We start from the raw sequence: 13,590 nt of genomic DNA on the forward strand, positions 1-13,590 counted from the left end.
TCCAAAAGGCCGACAAAGGGATGGAGGAGGAAAAGGGAGGAAGGAGACTGAGAGGAAGTCAGGTTTGCAGAAAAGCATGCAGAAGAGAGGATGAGGGAGGCCCGAGGAGAAGACGAGGAAAGTGTGAAGGGAGTGAGGTGGTGTGCTGAAACGGTGAATATTTCACAGATAGAACTCGGGGATGTCTTTCCAGGAAATGACTTTCTCACAGTGCAAACGCCTGCCAGATACACTGAAACCATTTCCAGCGGCAACAAGCCCGAGAAATCCAACCAATTACCGAAGTAATTCACCGCTGGGCCAGCCGTGAACTGTGATGTATTTTCATTTGAGACCAGAGACATTTACAGGTAATGAACAACAGCCCTCTGAAATTGTAAGTAATGGTTTAGGGAAAATAAAGTCTCCCCTCCCAAATTGTGCAGCAACATTAGAGAGTTATGTGCTGTTATAAAGTGTGCACTTACAGGAATAGTTGTGTTTTATTGTGTTGCCGCTACTTGATCCTATAAACATTATGCTAAAACAGGCTGATCTCACCATTCAGCATAACAGGAAAAAAGCATGCTGAAATGCAGCCATGACTTCTTCTTCTTCTCTGGTAAAGTAAGACGGGAGTAAAAAAAAAAATCCCCCAAAATCCAACTGTGCTTTTAAGTGGCCCAGTGTCCTTTGTGTGAGTGTTGGACACTGAAGCAGACATTCTGCCTGCCAACAGACTGTTTTATAAAGCACAAATTCTCACTTTCAAACAAAACCAAACTTAATTAAATTCAAATTCTCAGTAGAAGTAATATCCTCTTTTTTTATCGCAGCGGTGCACATTAAAACAGGGACCGAGTACCAGTTAGTAAATCCTGTTTCTAGCGGCATGATCTGCTCCCCAGCGGCCACGCTGGTTTAAATTAGGCCTCTCCAACCGGCCGCTAATTTGACTCCTAGAATAACAGCGGCTACTGTGTTTTTCAGGAGTCTGGAACCAAACGTCCGTCTAGGGAGTCTGCAGTGGACACAGGTGTTCGCTCGCTCTCCTCCAGGACTTCAGTTGAATTATGTGTTCAGGAGGGACTGTTTTACTATTTTACCGCAAAAAAAAAATCCCAAATGTCTTGTTTTCATCAAGTGTGTTTCCTGATCGGATCTTTACTCTCCAGTCTGTCTGGATTGGGCTGCATGTGTGTGTGTGTGTGTTTGTCCATGCATGCTCATGCGCGTGTGAGTATTATGTATATGTATGCATGTCTGCCAGTTAATCCCTCAGATTACAGATTACCGTCTTCTAACTTTAACCAGCCGTTTCTGTTACTTTTGTCTCTGAAATAGATTTTGAAAAATAATTTTCAGTTCCTTTCAATCTACAGACAGGAAATTGAAAAGCTAAACATTAACATACATAACTGTGCCAGAACATATTCATATATATACAGTGCAATCATCTGTAGGAAAATACTGCATGTACAAAAGCAGCCATAACACAGACCCAGAGACCCTTGGCCTGTTGCACACACACACAGACACACACAGACACACACACAAACACAGTCCATACGTCCACTGAACACACAGTAGATGAACAAAGCTGATCAAAGGAAAGTCCACTGATAATAATAGTCTTCAAAAAGGCTCGGCTCCAGCCATGCAGGCATTATTGACACAACATATTGACACACGTACACACTCACAGATATATGGTATGACCTGGCCCACTTCAAAACAACTGGGAGGTTTATTCATTTATGTAGCAAGAGTTTGACAACAGATAGAAGCGATGGATGCGTTTAAAACACTTTTTTTGTTGAGAGTTAGATGAGAAGATTGATGCCACTCTCATGTCTGTGCGCTAAATATGAAGCTACAGGTTGCAGCTGGTTAGCTTAGCTTAGCATAAAGACTGGAAGCAGGGGGAAAGAGCTAGCATGGCTCTGTCCAAAACTAAACATATGGTAAAATCCACATACCCACACATCTATAGCTCACTAAAGAAAGGTGCTAAGTGCAAGATTGGGGGCATTTCTATTGCCTCCGCACGGCTCTCAATACAGCGACAGCTTTTTCCTAAACCTGAGTTGTTTTGTTGCCTAAACCTAAGCAAGTGTTTTTCACAACGTTAAGCTGTTAATATACTTGTTTTAAAATATCTCTCAGGTGCTTAAAACCTTTTATGCAAAACCTTTTATTTGCATAAAAGGGTGAGTGCTACGTTTCTGCGACGGTGTTATGAGCTGTAACCGCCGTATGAGAGCAGTGCAGAGCAGCAGCTGTGAGCTAGCCAGTGCGGCACGCTTACATTTCGAACATGCACTAAAAGCACGCACGGCTGGTCCGGCTATGTCAACAAAGCAAAGAGAAGCTCGGATTACAGCACACGGAGCAGCTCAGTCTCACGGCAAAGAGTGTAATAGACCCGCCTGTCCACCGGAAGAAAGCGCGTCAGTGTCACATTTTGCCTCGCCAAGCCGTGAATCTTACACGCCTGCATGACGGTGCAGTGTTATGAAGTAATGGTTGTCACCTGACATTTGTCATGTGTTTTCTGTACTCCATACAAAGCTCCAAGCCAATGACGTAGGATAAAAAGTTTCTGTTTTTCTTGTCAAACCGTAAGTCAGTGACCGTGACATATTCCCTTAACCTAACTAAGTGGTTTTCTTGCCTAATCCTAAATCCGTGGCTTTGTTGCCCCCTGCTGGTACTGCACGCTAACACAGGCGTGTAATATTCACGTCTCTGCGAGGCCAGGTCGGTCTATTACACGCTTTGGCGTGATATCGGGTTGCACAGAGAGGGAGAGCGACTTCATTCCCTGTTCAGGTAGACATGAATCCACTATATCTTTACATAGCAAATAGTTGTTTGCCGGTATATTAATTCTTTGGATATTGTTTAGAGCACTTTTAACACATTATATCTCATTTGCTTAATCCATACCACAATGACTTCACAAACAGCGTTTCACCAGCTGCCAATTCAGTGCCATGTTTGCGCTGAACTTGATGGCCTGGAGTCCAAAAGCATTAGTCAACAAGAGAAGGTCAGATAAACGCTTGTATTCACACCCAGCACGTTTGGAGCAATTTATTCCAAATCTGGCATGTTACCCCCTCTAGTTCACGTTGTTTGTCAAGGAGAGAGTGATGTCATTCAGTCTCAGTTGGAACAAACAACTACATGATCAGACATCTGATCTTCCCAGTAAATTGTGTGTGAGTAAGTTATTATAAAGTCAGATTTATGTCGTTGCTACTTGGTTTGGTTCAGGACTTAAAACTCTCTATGTAATGATTTTCTGAAATATCTATGAAGAGAATGAAAGAGACGTTTACTTTTTAAAGCCAGGCTGCTGAGAAACAGATTGGTCATGTTTCGACTGTATGCAGCCAAACCTAAAAATGTGAAAAGCCCACTTTCCCACCAAAGAAAACCAACTCACAGTAGGTGTAATCACACTGTATTTGATACTCTATAAACCATAAAGGCCTCTGTTGGAAATCCCCCCCATTCCTGGTTTTGCTTTTCAAACCCCAACCCTTCTGCGCTCCCCCACCCTCCACCCCTCACCACCTCCTGCTCCAGTCCCCATCACTCCACATTCACATGTATACTGTGTTTGTGGATCTCTTGCATTTTTCAAACTGGGATGCAACGCTGATTAGCTTCCTGAACGCTACCACCCAACCCCGGAGTCGAAGCTGGGTTCCTCCTGTAGGGCCCGACGGTGGGTGGAGCGCTGTAGCCGCCACTGTTTGTTTGCCCTGTGTCCTAATTTCCGTGAATTCTGACCTGACAGGAAGCGTGGAGAGGAGATGGGACAATGGGCTATTGTAAGGCCGCACTTTATGTCCATGTGAGGCTAAAACAGGAAAACGCGCAGACGGGCACAAGCATACACACACTCCAACCTGCACGAACACGCAGCGTCAAAGAGAAGCCAGAAAAGGCCGTCAACGTTCCCTTTCCTGTTTCTTAATCACGCACAAACACCGTCTCTTATGAGGAGATTTCATTGACGGCACAATTTAAACCTCTCCTGATCTGACCTTTTGAGCAGCACAAATTTAATTGAGCTATTATACTGAGACGAGCGGCAGCTAATATCTGCTAGCCTTCCAAACCGCATTTGAACTACTTGGACAGATAACTCCTCGTGAAAGAGTTAAAAATAAGCTTTATTGTATTTTGGGTGAACTGTTCCTTTAACCTATTTGTACCCATTTAGTATGATAAGGAAGAATGCCACAACATTTTTTCTGATAGGTCAAAAGTCTTGAAATTAGGTACAGACATACTTTGGGCAAGTATCTAACAGTGCAACTTAGAATTTTTTAGATTACATGAAAAATTACACTTTTATCAATGGTCAAAATCCGGATTTTTGAAAAATGAGGAAAACGCTAAAATTGTGTTTATTAAATGTCTTTTTAATATTATTTTTTGTACTGTATATGTGTGCATATCTTTGATATTCAACTTGTGATGAGTTCATAGATACTAAATACTTGATTGTGCTCCTTGTAGTTTCTGAGATGCAGCCGTTTTCTTATCATACTATATTTAGTCTTTGGGCACATGAGACGGCTATGTTTTTTTTTTTTTTTTTAAATGCCCTAGAATAAGCAATAACAATTTAGGGATTTTTATTATTTTCAGTACACACATTTGAGAGGCTCCCATCTACATATTCCATATATATAAAAGTTGCACAGAACTATTCAAACTCATACAGCAGGTAAAAATATTCGCTTGAGGAGCCATTCTCCATCAGTTTCAATCATGGATGCATAAAGAGAACTGGATACAGCGTTGGAGGCGGGCTCCCGTTCATTCCTATGAGAATTGCTCAGTGGCGCATGAAGCCAAAATGGCTTGACTGCCGAGTGATAAAGTACCCGGATCATCTGGCGATCTTCCGCATCCATTGGGCCCATAGAGCAGGCGCAGCGGTGTTTGCTTTAACCCCGACTCCCAACCCTCACTCCAGCCAGACTGTGTCTCATTCACATGAACGGAGGATGGGAAATAACTCTGGATTTGGCTATTAATGCATTTTACAACTTTTAGGACCTAATGATTTAAATAAGGGCGATTCAAGTGTTCGTACTGGGAAGTTGATTTACCTCAAAAAACATTATCCGCCGAGTTACAGACGTCTCTTTCCCGATGTAAGTCTATGGGAAAAAGCCTTTTTGGGCCCAATGGCATAACGTGATGGACACGAAAGTTGTAGTACCGCTGTTTGGCCACTATGAAAATTTGCATCAAAGTCCAGCGCTCTTCCTGGGGGATTCCTGGGTGAAGTATATCTGTTTGCTTCTATTAATAAAAGGCAGTTTGGCAAGACATGAGTCTAGACCTTCCACACACACTACTGCCACTGCTTCTTTAAATGTCCGACCCCACCTCAATGTGCACACACACACACACACACACACACACACACACACACACACACACACACACACACACACACACACACACACACACACAAACAAACAAACACACACACTCTAGCATGTCCATGTCTTAGCCTGTGACCTCGGACTTGTCACCTTTCAGGTCAGCAGGGAGAGCCGAGCTCTGAGGCCGAATGATGTATGGATTCACACAGGCTGTCAAAAGAGTCAAAGGAAGGGAAAGATGTAGAGGAAGGGAGGCTATTTACAGATTGGAGGTATGTGGCAGAGCAGCGCTGTTTTCCGTGCTGTATGTGTGTGTGGATTCTCTCTTCAAAGCCTGTGAATCTGAAGGTGTGATAGCAGAGACTCTTATATAAACTGTATGTGTTTACTTAGTTCATCCATTGGATGGCGATGACCAAGGCCCCGATAGAAGGGAGGTCAGGACAGTGTGTGTGTGTGTGAGGAATGTCGATGTCTGACCTTTGTGCTCTTTGCGTATGGATGATTGACCTGGAAGACAGACCTGTGTGTGCTGGCTTCACTCACACACACACACACACACACACACACACCAGACATGCCTCTTTTCTAAAGCGAGAACAAAAACCCCAATCACGCTAGCCAAAAAACATGCCATACATGCTCTGCGAGTGTTTCAGACACATTTGTCAACAAGTGGATGCTGAGCTAAGTCAGTCTGTGTCGAGAGGCAGTGTGATTTCACTCACCTCACTGTAATTAGTTCTCAATATGTTTGGCTCAGTGGCATCTAAATAACAGTGTGAGTGTAAGCGGTAAGTTTGTAAGTGTGAAAATAGCAGTGTGTGTGTGTGGAGAGTCTGCTGATTGAAGTTTCTATTTCGGGACAAACAGGTTTAAGAGTAGTGTTTTTCTGTGAATGAGAATGACAGCTATATTTTGTCACATTCCGGGTGTTTGTTATTGCTTGTGGTGGTATTTCTGCTGCGGAAAAGTACTGGTAATCTCTTTTTTGCCACTTGGGGCAGTGTAAAACGGTGTAAACACAACATTGACATATTATTATTATGGTCAACGTGTTAGCGAACAGTTGCTTAGTTACACACCCAGCAGACACAAAGCAACATTCATTTTGAGTCATGTTTCTGTGCACCTGATGAATGTCAGTCAAATATTAACTTTATTTTAGCTCTGTTTTGGTCTCCACCATCTCCTGAAGGAAATATCTGGCTCTTTAGCTGCTAAATGCTCCACTATGTTCACCAGCTAGTTGCATACTTTGTGTGTCTGTTGTTTGGTGCTAAGCAGGTAGTGTACACTGGGCTTTTAGACTTTAGAATAGTTGCCTGCCTCTGCTGGAAACAAGGTTGATGAGAGCGGTGAGAGAACCAAAACGGTAAAGTTGTGGACAAAGAAACCAAAACAACGAGTTTAAAGACACTAAAAGTGAGGGGAACTGCAGAGTTAGGTGCTAATTCTCTGTGAGTTTGTCCCTACCAGTGACTGGTTTAACATTACACATAGTCATTTTATTGATTGTTAATATAAAAATATTGATTATAGCAGCTTTAAAGTCACTCTATACAATATCCAGAGCATTAATCTAGCAGCAAACAACTTATTGCTTTGTAAAGTAGGGCTGACCCAAATGCTTCAAAGCTTTGTCCATTTCCGTTGAAATCAACCTCCAAATCAGTATTTGAATACTTTGTTTTTAATTTTCTTTTTTATATATATATATGCGGAGGCAATAGCAATGCTCCCAATCTCGCATTTAACACCTTAAAGTAGAGGATTTGATTCCACAGAGGTAAAGAAAAAAGAAAAGTAAAAACTCACAAAGTTTATTTTACTGTAGTTTCCATCATACTACCCTGGAAAATGTTTACTTCAGTTAGTGATCAATTACATTTCCAAGGGTGCCTTTGACAACACCCAGAAAAGGGGGTTGTTTGATCTCAGAGCTGTATACATGAACTGTAGCTGTGGAGAGAGTGTTGATAATGCCATAGTGAATAAAAGTGACAGAGGACAGAGAACAAAGTCATGGAGGTGCTGCTGCTTTGAGCAAATTACAAAGAGGTCACTGAAGAAACCACTGAGTTTCCTCTCCACCAGCGACATATTCAAAGATGATGTAAAGTTTACATTGTAAACCGTGGTTGTATTGCATTGTAGACTATTGAGGAAACAATGAATGTACAGTATGAGGGAATAGGCCTACAGTATGTCTGTGTTTCACAACTGCTATTTAAAGGACCAGTGTGTAACATTTAGGGGGATCTATTAATGGAATATAATATTAATAAGTATGTTTTCTTTAGTGTATAATCACCTGAAAATAAGAATCGTTGTGTTTTCGTTACCTTAGATTGAGCCGTTTATATCTACATAGGGAGCGTTTCATCTCCACGGAGTCTGCCATGTTGCACCACCATGTTTCTATAGTAGCCCAGAACCGACAAACCAAACTCTATTAACTTTTCCTGCTTGGGCCGGAGTCGATAACGTTACTCGCTGCCGTCGCCGCCGCTCTCTCTCTCTCTTGCTACACCACTCACTTCCCACGTACACACACACTCTACGCACTGGCTCTGCTCTAATTGTCTCTGGAGAGGGCCATTCGCGTTTTCACGGTGGCCACCGTAGCTCTCCAACACACCTGGCACACGGGAGAGGCTTCAGTTGATTGCAATCTCCTCAACTCCACCAGATCCTACACACTGGATGTTTTAATGTGGATTTGCCATTCACTTAGTCTTTTTCAGAGTTTTTTTCACGGACAAGGTTTTCCGTGACATGTTTGAGGAGAGCACGGTAAAAAAAAGCCACAACTTGCAGAGACCATAGTGGGTAAGAAGAAGTAAAACTGCTGCTGAGAGAGGTACTGTAGATACAAGTGAGATGACTTCAGCAGTAACGGTCTATGATATTCTGTCTTGCAACGCTCATCCATCTTAACTCGGTTTTCTCCGCTCCGTCATTCTTCTTCTTCTCCAGCCTCTTTCTCCGCATCCATTTTCTCCTCATCTTTTTCCTGCTCTGCTGCTGTGATTGCCTGTCTCCTCGTGGCCCGGTGCCCAGCCACCACTGGGTAGCATTCCTCACCCCGAGCCAACGGGAAGAGAGGGATTGAAGGGGGAAGGAGAAATGGAAGGAATGAGAGAAGGAACCACAGCGGGGTCTCCTTATATAGAGTGTGATGTTATATATCGGTGACCTCGCTGAAGAGGCGAGGAGAAATTTCTTCTCCAAATTGTTTGTCGCTTTTCCAGCTTTTTCACGGTGCCCGCTGGGTCATAAACCTTCCTCTTCTGTTTATAGTCACATCCACTCACTTTTAAACAGCCGCTCACTCGTTACAACACTCAGGCCACAAGATACCCACACAGCTTGACCGCGCAGGGGTCTACTAAAATACACACCGCGCTCGCTTTCTTTTTTTTCACAGTGGGAAATGAAATGCCATATCTTGAAGGTAAGTTATGATGCCTGCGCTGCTGCTGAGGTGCAAAAATAAAAGATCTGCTGAGAAAGCAAAATGGACTCCACCCTGCCCTTCAGCTCTTATTTCTTCTGAGCACTTCACTTCATGTGTGTGAGTTTTTAGGGCATGTGTGCACTGCAGGCAATACAGAGGATTTTGAGTGTGTGTTTGTGTGGCATCTCCTCTGGGAAGTGCTGGCAGATGTAGCAGTCAGACTGCGGGTACAGAGGGACGGATAAAGTTTGGCTCACGCTGCAACTCAAGCCGCACTAGAACAGAAGAGCCACGCATACAGTCCTTTCTCTTTCATTCTCTCTCTTTCCTCTGTTTTTCTTTGTATTATCTCTTTCTCTTTCTCTCCGCAGTTGTCTTTTTAGCGGTTCAACTAAACATGAATCTCCATCTATCTTCTGAGCCTCCATCAGGTCAACACACTCCAATCAAATGCTCTAATGACACAAATACTGATTTTGTTAATTAAATCTCTTTTTGAAAGGTCACTTACAGATTACAACTCATAATGAGTTAATGAAGTGATTCCCAAGCCAGGGGTACCCATACTTTTGCCGTTACCAGGGGAGGGGGTTGGCTACGTGGGAAGATTGTTGATTAAGTCGGCTAATTTGGAAAAAATAACTAAATAAAAAATTTGATTTGATGAATTAGATATCCACATACTTGTTAAAGGGACTGTTTGTAACTTTTTACACGTATAAATCTACCGGGTCGGGATCCCATGCGCGCTTGCATATGCGCGCTCGCGTGTGTCCGGAGTCTCTGCTCCTCTGCCTGCTTGCCTTCACTATCACCGCGCGCGTTCTCGCTCCACCTCTACACCTGCATGCGCGCTCACTACACACTGCAGAAGAGCTCTGAGAATATCTAGTGAATGTACAGTGGACGTTTGTGCAGAAATAACTGCTGCAGCTCCTCCAGACCAACAGAGGTTTTCCGTGTCTTGTGAAGTGACAGGGCTCCGCAGCAATAAACGTTATTGTCTCCGACCGGGTGCCGGTGTCTCCCATGTTCCCTCCGGCCGCGGACGGGAGGCTGAAGCAGGAAAAGCCAACACTAGGATCAGCAGTGATTCATGGAGACCTTCGTCTGGTCAGCTAACATTACTGCCAAGCAGGTGAAATATAGAGTGATATTGTGGTTTTAGCTGACGTGTGTCGCCTCACTGTTTTGATCGATGCTCGTTCATGTCTATTTAGAGCGAGCAAGTGCGAGCCCCCCGCTGTCTTTTGTTGACTTAACGGCCACAGGTGTCACTGTTAACAAGCATTTCTGATTCTTACAAACAGTCCCTTTAAGGAGCAAAGTGAACACACAAATAGGATTTCAAGTTGGTGTGAGGTTGATCTTTAATATATTCATTGTCCCAATTACCAGTAACTGTGTGGAGGTTATAGCTGATAACGCCGTCCCTACCGACAGCGCCGTTCCCCCCCAAGTTAACACTGAGCACCGTTAACCGTATGCGCCTGGCAACGACTTGTTGTGAAGTGAATACAATGAAACGGGAGGGAAAATTTGACATCTAGTGGCTGAATGTTATCAATAGCACCTTTAAGTATGTTTTCTTTAGTGTATAAACACCACACATGAAAATAAAAATCAACCTTAGAATGAGCAGTTTATATCTACATACGGAGCAGTTCCTCTTCACAGAGCCGGCCACCAAGTTTCTACAGTCGCCCAGAACGGACAAACCAAACCCTGGCTCTAGATAGGGCCTTTTGCGTTTTTGCGTCGGCCACCGTAGTTCTCCGACAGGCTTGGCACACGGTTTCCTATGGTTGCAATCTGCAACCTCACCACTAGATGCTATCAGATCTTACATGCTGCACCTTTAAATCGTGGCTATAACATTTGTTATATTTCTCTAAAAACAGTTATAAATGATAAGGTCACTGAGATGGGCTTATGACCTGAATATTGTCAATTAAAATCCCTGTATGGATTGTGAGCATCTGAGAGTGAACACTTCACCCTCCCTCTGCTTGGTCGCACTCGTGACCAAAACCCTGCAACTGTCCCACTGGAGCTGTTCAGTGGAAGAGTGTGGTTCTACTGAGAAGTTCTGGTGCTTTAAGCTTTGAGCCACTGAGGACGAACACAGAAACAACGTGGTCATCCTAACCCGTTTGAGATTTCCTTCCAGCTTCTTTTTGGCAGCCCGTTAGAGGCTGCTGTCTTATTTCCCACAGCAGCTATCAGTCTGATGGAAACCGAGTCCAGCGAGAGATCATCAGTTGGCTACTCACAAGCCCTTATGAAACACTGAAAATCTAACCAAAGATATCTGGAAGTATTTACAAAGTTGTATAATTAGATCAGTGGCTTTAGGCTGCAGTGGAAAAATATTCACAGCATAATGTAATGACAGAGGAAGAGGAGAAAGGGCTGGAGGAGCGCTCGCAAAACATGGGCACACCAGAACCAGCTAATACCACACATCTTAAGATAATTAGAGAATGGAAAGGCATTTTTATATTCCCATCGGTGTTTTTTCCTCTGCATGCCTCCTCCAGCAAATGATTAATTTAGAGTTGAGGAATGTGTGTGTTTAATGTTTAGTCTTCGGCTTCCCTGGGTTGTAACCCCTGACCCGACCAGTTCACCAGAACACCTCTGAAAACCATCAGACATCTGCTTATCTAAACTATAGAGCAACACAAGCACCAGGACCAACCTCCTCATTATTCATCCATCTTTTCCTCCGTCAAAAGCCAAACTCCGCTAACAGGAGACTACTTTTTTTTTCTCGTCAGCACAGACTCAAACAGGCCGGACAGGCATTTCCTGTGGGTGGGACCTGAGACCAGAGACATTCTTGGGCCAGGCACCTCCACTTCCTGTCTCTGTTAACGCCACACTGAAAGACGTACTGTCTGGACCTGCTCGTACTTTCACACTTTACTCTTATCCACCGTGCATGCAGCAGCAGCAGATTAAGTTTAAACTCCAAGATTACTAATGTCACATGTAAACAAGAGTTAAACAGTGCAAGGTCAAAGTCTAGGTGCCCAGATAATAGAGGGAACAAAACAATCCAGTGAAACTTACGCTATGATATGAGACAGACATGCTATGGAAATATTGTGTCAATCTTGTGTTTAAAAGTGTGGGAAAAGTTCAAGATGACTCCAGAAAACACAAACTTGCATGTGGTTGTGTTTGCACTGTTTTGAGTATTAGGAGTCACAATGACGTTTCTCTCTGTATTTGCTCTCTCGTGTCTTTTTCTCACCTGCATTCAAAGGTAGAAAGCATGAAATGCATGTTTCCAAGCCTCAAATGTTAGGGAATGTTTTGAATCTTTTCTTGTGTGTGTGTGTTTATGTGCACTTTGTGGGGTGTTGGAATAGGTGTGACAATCAATTGGTGTCCCCCTGGGGGTCGACAGCTGCACCAAAGTGTTGGTATTCGACAGCTGGGCCATTTTGTTTTCCTAATAGAAGGAATGTGGCGGTTTGTTATAGATGAGAGTGGTGTGTGTGTGTTTTAGGGGGTCCTCATGAATCTATATACTGTACATATGTTACATCAATGGTGGAAGTATTCAGATCTTTTACTTAAGTAAAAGTAGCAAGACAACAGTGTAAAGTAAAAAGTACAAAAGTATTAGCATCAAAATATACTTAAAGTACCAAAAGTAAAATGTATTATGCAGAATGGCCTATTTCAGAACCATATATATTATATTACTGGATTATTTATTAATACATTAATGTGTAAGCATCACTTTAATGTTACAGCTGGTAAAGGTGGAGCTCATTTTAATGACTTTATTTACTAACATTTGTCTATTTTAAGGGGGGATGCACATGATGCCATGATGTTTGTTTGCCCAAGTGAGAATAGTTTATTTTTTTCATTATTATTTTTCATTTCCTGAAAGCAGCTATGTACTGTATATACTCCAAATGTACAATATTGAATAAACATGTTGTTTAACAAAATAAGCAAAAAAGACCATTATAATTTATTTGTTGATTATTTGTTGACATAGTAACAACTATCAAATAAATGTAGCGCAGTAAAAAGTACATTTCCCTGGAGTAGAAGTATAAAGTAGCATAAAATGGTAAGTAAAGTACAAGTACCTCAATACTGTACTTAAGTAGAGTACTTAAGTAAATGTACTTAGTTACATTCCACCAATGTGAGATGTTTCTGATTTAATACACTAGTGATATATCATGTCCTTGTTCCCTTATGTCTGATTTCTTTCTAACCTTGTAAATGTTTCTTGTGGGAACAATTAATCACCCAAGTCCTTGAACGGTTAAACTTCCTCGGCAAACTGATGTGATTTCATTCTGAAAAAATATATATATAATTTATGCGTTTACTGTTAAAGTCCTCGACTTCAAATAGATCCCATTACCTTGATAGCACTTCCTGTGATGTGTACTGTAAATCCACATCAAAGATGTACATCAGCAATAAAAGAAAGGGCCATCTGGAAATAATGACATGTGAATGGAGCAGATAAGCAAAGTTAAATTACCAATAACTACATTAGGTCCTGTAAATTGAAGCTGCACCATTAAAAATGCAATACAAATGTGCATATAAATTGGATTTGTATCATTTTTTTTCATCTCTGCCTGCTTATATTATACTCCTCACATTGAGGACTCTTGACATTAGGTTTGTGCTGTGAGTTCTTGCTGACATCTAGTGGCTCATTGTGAACAAGACAACTCCTCACAAGTCGAA

At 42.4% G+C, this 13,590-nt stretch overlaps 1 protein-coding gene across 1 annotated transcript in view; it reads right to left on the reverse strand.

The window, feature by feature from the left end:
• phf5a (PHD finger protein 5A) overlaps nt 1–13,590 on the reverse strand; it is a 373,616-nt gene that overhangs the window by 157,108 nt on the left and 202,918 nt on the right. The window lies entirely within an intron of this gene.

The sequence above is a fragment of the Sebastes fasciatus genome, chromosome 20 (assembly GCF_043250625.1).
Source record: "Sebastes fasciatus isolate fSebFas1 chromosome 20, fSebFas1.pri, whole genome shotgun sequence".
Lineage (NCBI taxonomy): Eukaryota > Metazoa > Chordata > Actinopteri > Perciformes > Sebastidae > Sebastes > Sebastes fasciatus.